The sequence below is a fragment of the Pogonomyrmex barbatus genome, unplaced genomic scaffold, assembly GCF_055798465.1.
Source record: "Pogonomyrmex barbatus isolate J1 unplaced genomic scaffold, ASM5579846v1 scaffold1, whole genome shotgun sequence".
Taxonomy (NCBI): Eukaryota; Metazoa; Arthropoda; class Insecta; order Hymenoptera; family Formicidae; genus Pogonomyrmex; species Pogonomyrmex barbatus.
This window is the reverse complement of record NW_028297098.1, coordinates 10,499,280-10,505,515: the sequence shown is the minus strand read 5'-3', so window position 1 is coordinate 10,505,515 and position 6,236 is coordinate 10,499,280. Positions and strand designations below refer to the sequence as shown.

At 35.0% G+C, this 6,236-nt stretch overlaps 1 pseudogene; it reads left to right on the top strand.

Annotated features, from left to right (window-relative positions):
- Nucleotides 1-4,493: 4,493 nt before the first annotated feature.
- On the top strand, nt 4,494-5,184 carry LOC148938098 (uncharacterized; annotated as a pseudogene).
- Nucleotides 5,185-6,236: the final 1,052 nt, after the last annotated feature.

Genomic DNA, 6,236 nt, shown 5'->3' with positions numbered 1-6,236 from the left:
GCGTTGTCCACGTTCCTGATGAAAGAGATTTTGCGTAATGAAAATTACGCTGAGATTCTTATGATGACTTCCCTTGGTAAACAGATCTACGATCGCTTCGTTCGAGGATGATTCCCTCATAAGATCAATTATTATCATTTTCGCACGGGATAGATTGTTAGAATAATCTTCCGGATGTGGTAATCTCTCGTGAAATTCAAATCGGAATCTCGAGTTTCGTATTGAAGCTGCTGATAAGCATCCTGCCACTCGGTGTAATAAGACAAAATTCTCTCAAAGCAGACAGCTGACATAACGGGTAAATGATGAAGAAATCTCTTTACAAAGATTGTTTTCCCACATCCCGTCGGTCCGCACACGATCGACATTCACGGATGTTTCCAGCGCACATCCATTTCGCGAAATGAATGTTTTACGCAATGAATGTCGTACTTAGTTTAATAAACAATGAGATGGGACATTTGAGGTTCTTGATTTTTTTCTCAGAGCGAGATTAGCTAATTCACGGAAGGGTCCCTCCGCGGCGAGGATGTGCTCACGCCAGCATCTTCGAGTAGCAAACTCATACTTGACCACGACAAGCTTCGGTCATACGCTCGTGCGAGCGTCCACTGCGAGAGCACCAATGCTAACGAGCTTGTACACGGTGCTCCTCGAAAGCTAATTCAAGCCAAAGAAACTTGCTTGCAGAAAAAAGTGATTGAATACTTACTCGCGGACGTAAAAAATTGTACTTTTTCTTTTACAAAGTATTTTAACGCGATTCTCTATCGAAAATTCAAAATTTTTTGTATAACAAATTAATTTTAAAAGAAAGTTATAGCAATGTGGGGAAAAATTAGGAGTTTAAAAAAAAATTTAATTTTAAATTATAAATTATAAATAAAAGATTTATTATACTTTTTCTTACAATTAGAGAAATAAACATTTTTATTACATTTTTTCTTAATAACTAAAAGTACAAATTTACATTTGTAATTTACAATCATTTTCTAATCGAAACTTCAAAGAATAATAAAACATTTTTCGAATTATATTTTTCTCTTAAATTTAATAATTAATAAAAATAAAATAAACTTAATTTTTATAAACATATTTATTTAGCATATTTACATTTGAGGACGGGGAAAATTTGAGTCTAACTTAATTTTAAAATATTATATCACATAAAATCGTACGGATAAGAAAGGATTGTCGATAAATCTGCGTTTTAATAAAACTGGAGCACATGTTTTTACTTCGTTTCGCGTTATTACTTCATGAAACGCGGTGCGACGAATTGCTTTAAATCGCAAATTTATCTCTTCTCTCTCCTCTCTTTCTCTATAATAAATTATAAATACTGTTAAAATTAAGCAACCGCGAGTTTTTAAAATTTGATCTCCTTTATCGTATATATATATTATATATTTCATATTTGCGTCCGTTTGGTGTACATATCATGCATAAAATTTCGGTCCGCCAGATATAAACGCTTCGATGAAGCTACCACATCTGTAACTCTCGAGTTCGTCAGTCATATCATCCAAAAAATTACCTGTACGCGGTTCGTACTCGTTGGGATCACTGCTGCTTATATATATATACAAGAATCTGTATCATAATATAATACGCGACAGTCTAATTTTTCCAAATACTCGTATAACTTTAAACGCGCTTGTGTCGTATATGCCGCTATCACTACATTAGTTATTGATGAAAGTATCATCGTTTCGCTTTTTAACCGCTATGAAACATATATTGCCTTCTCGTTGACGGGCAATATGCCGACTATCTCATGTTCCGGGCTTGAAAACAATTCGGCGAAACGTTGAGGGATTCTTATTATTTCCGTATTCGGCAAGTTACTTCGCTGGCCGAATTTCCCCTAAAACGAATTGAGACAGAGTTTAGCGACAGAGCGTAAGCCGGAATTACGTACAATATTGTTTTTATCAAGAATGATACCTTCGGTTACTTCATATTCCCTCAGGTAATGTTCTTTAGCAACATCATCGTCCTCGCACTCGCTCGACCACCCAATCGCCTCTTATTTTAGTTGTAAAAAGATATTGATATACCCGGCAAACAATCCTCCCTGTCGTGTTTCAGGATTATATCGCATGGATTTGTATTGCCAAATCTCGTCTACCCGCGTCAGAAGATATTCTTTTTCGATTGCTTTGCGTAATTCACAGGACATCCATGTGCCCTCGAACTCACGCTCCGATCGTGAGTGGGAGGATCGTGAGTGCATGCATCGCAAGAAAATATTTCAGCATGTGTCGCAAAGAGCAAATAATAATTTACCGCGTACACGATACGGCAGTACCGGATGGAAAAGATTACGTGGGAGGAGTACTCGGCAACGTACGAGACCCTCGATTGGACTGAAATTAAAATTTGGCGCAATTCCAATTAAACTATTGCATTCCTCGCCTCGATAAATCTAGATAACCGATTGAAAAAACTCAGTTTTGAGTACGTATAAGTACAGAGAACATATGTCTACGTAATGTATCTTCTCGGTACACGAAACCTCATATCGAGTTGCGATATTGCCGGTGCATCCGCCAAAAAATGCGTCACGAGGATCCAGAGGTGAGATTTGCACCATAGGGTTTTCAAGAAATTCTCGTGTCACTCGATGTCTCTTTTCAAGAAATTCTCGTGTCACTCGATTCTCGCGCATTTCTTCGTCAAAAACGCACTCATTTTTCCGTTAGGATATATCCCTGCTGACGTAATCACCAAGATGTTCGTTGCAACCATTCGTTCATATTGCGCGTCAAACGTAATTTTTTAAATTTTTCAAGCGTTTTATTGCGATTTATTGAATAACAAGACGGGTATCCGTGAAAAAAGCATCCGTGAAATTGTAAGACATGATGTTGCGTCTCATCTCCATTCTCGCATTCGTAATATCCGTTGACAAGCATACCTTCTACTAATCAATACTCGCATTCACGTCCCGCGTGAATTATTCGATAACCGATCTCGCGTTCCTTCAAAATTAGCCATTGCACGACTATGCGCGACTGGTTATCTTTACTCTTACGCGACTGGTTATCTTAACTCTGTATCCACCCGATGGAATGATTCCTATTTCTCCTTCGCGCAAAAAGTTTATCCGAAAAACTCTCATGCACGTTGAAGCGAGAGTTGTACATTCCTCGAATGGATACACGTTTCCCCGTTCTAAGCATATTTTTCTGAAGGCATGCATGCTCGTAAAAAAAACAAAATAATAACAAATATATAAATACAATGATAATAAGAATAATAGTAATCTCTGTATAGAAATAAGCTAATTTTGTATCAGATTAATTAGTATTATTCATACGTAGTAACATAAGGTACTACGTATGACTTAAGGGAGGAGGTGTCACGGCTATCTACATCTTATAATTTTAAATGAAAGAATGCGCGTAATATGATAAAATATTGATTTATTGATTTATTGATTGAATTCTTGTTGGTATCAGGCTTGTTGCCAACGAAGATTCAGATGACACCTCTGAGAAAGAACCTTCTCCCTCTTAATTATTGGTTTGACAGAAGGAAGTGATGAGAAACTCGCGCGGAGATTCTGACCATTTCTACCTATAAATATGCGTGCGGAAAAAGCGGCCTTTTTTCGGTACTAACTAGGCGGTGACATTAGTCAGTGGCGTGTGATCAACCTTAGGGTTAAATTCTTAAATTTATAATCAATTTCTGTAATATTTCTCTTAGGAGAATTTAAAAGCCTCCTCGATTAAATAAAGGTAATTTTAAACTGAAATAATTGAGAAAATTGAAATCTTAAATTCTTCTTAATTAAAATCAAGATCATAATTCTAAATCCAAAACCGGTTGCTAACAATAGCGTAGCGTACCATTTAGTCGCAGCCAATGGTGTTGCGACTAAATAATTTGAATTTAGAATCTTAATAATAAATAATTATTTTCAAACATATTCATGCCAAAAGAGGAGGGCGCAAAGTTCAAATTAAAAGATTAAGATTTCAGTTAAATCAAATGATAATTTTAAATAAAAATCCCTTCTCATTATCCCTAAAACTTACAAATTTGGAAAGACAAACTAAAACTAAAATAATTAAGCAAATTCCTAAATATAAATTAAGAAAAATTGATTTCGAGGTAAATTATCCAAATTATAATCAAATTAATAAGAAGGATCCCCGATATAAAATTTATAAAATTCGTTTCCTATTCGGGGTTGATTAATTCACAAACCGGTCCAATCCCAGGGTAAAGTATTTAAATGTATTGACCTAAAAACGTACAATCAGGACGTAACATTTTTTGGTGACAGCGATGGGATACTAAAACGGTTTGTGGAAAGAAACAATAGTGGATAGTGAAAAAGTGAACAAAAAAAAAATAAAAATAATAAATTAAAGAACATGAAATCTGGGATCTGGTCAAACAACGTCAAGAAACACCATCGAAAATTCAGGAGAGACAGACATGAATGAATTACGGAGGCTATTTAGGAGCAACAATGAACGATACAACAGCTTCAGCAACAGCAACGAAGTCAAGCCATTAATTTATCATCGGAAGGAACGATAAGTAACTTTTTACAATTTTCGATCAGAGACGCGTTAGAAGCGATGTCTAATTTCGATGAAGAAAATATTCCATTTGTTTATTTCGTCGAGGGTTGCGAAGAAGCATTAAGTATAGTCGCACCCACACAAGAAGTAATTCTAGTTCGGGCAATACATAATAAATTAAAAGGGGATGCTCACAGATCAATATTGGGAAAAATCTTTGAAAACATGCAAGAACTAATTGAATTTTTAAGAGCAAAATACGGCCCGCGAGAAACAGTTTATGAAGCGCAAGGACGCTTAGCTTATTTATATCAAAGAGGGACGAGAGGGTCGCAGCATATGCAAATCGAGTTAGGGAATTAGGAAAGCGAATTCTTGATGCACAAAAAAGAGAAATCGGAATATTAAGTTTGGAATTTCGAAATTCAATTGAGAAACATTTAAAAACAAGCTTCTTATGCGAATTAAACAGAGAAATAATAATATCAAAAGAAGGAACATTTAAAGAAGTACATTTAAAGAGGCACGGGAAATTGACGCGGAGAAAGAATTAGAAACTGTAAACATGATAAGACTTATAGTACTCGCAGAGAACGTGTCGGCTGAAAGACAAGCTTCGACTCGTCGCATTGAAGCTGAATAATAACATGCCAATTTTGTCAAAAAGTAGGTCATACAGCTGATCGTTGGTTGATTAATAAAAATCAAAATCAAAATTGATTAATAAAAATCAAAATCAAAATAGATTGGGATTTTCCCAAAATACACGAAAGAATAATAATTATTTAAATAACAATAATTATAATAAAAACAACAATCGAGTACAACCCCCACTTCCACGATTTCAATCAAGTTGGAATAATCAAAATTCGATAACTTGCAGATATTAAAAAATTAGGGCACACTATTGAGGAATGTCGGAAAAGAATTTTTAATAATAATAATAATAACAATAACAACGGCACTCATAATAATAGCTATAATAATAATTTGAACAACAATTGAAATAACAACAATGGAAATAATTTTAGACAAAATTTACAAGCTCAGGAAAACAGGCAGATTCCCGAGAGGAACGGGGCAGCCCCGGGAAAAACCAATGTCCGCCCCGCACGGAAAATCAACACTCAAATCGAATCAAATACAGAACAATAAATTTAGCCTATATTGAGGAGGTACCAACAGAAATTAGAAAGCTTAAATTTTAAAGAAACTCTAAATTTCCTTGTAGACAGTGGATCAGGGCCGAATATAATTAAAAGAAGTATTATAACACCAGATACTTTCGTGGACAGGAATGAAATTTTGAAACTAAGTGGAAACAACGCATCACGTGACCATCTTAGGGCTGGCACTGATAGATATCCTAGGATGTCCAGTTTCTTTTCATTTGGTGGAAGATGATTTTCCAATACCACAACATGGGGTTCTTCAAACAATTTCAAGTAAATGTTAATTACCAAGAAAATCAATTAGAATGGAATGGTATTGTTATACCTTTTGCATTAAAAGAAGAACAAGAAGAAGAATTTATAATTCCTGCTAGATCTATTTCACAAATGTATATTAGAGTCGCAAATTAGAATTAAAAGAAGAGTATGTCCCGCGATTAATTGTAACAGACAATATCTACTTAGGTGATGCTTTAGTTATAGTTAGAAACGGCAAAGCTTATTTACAAATAATAAATACAAA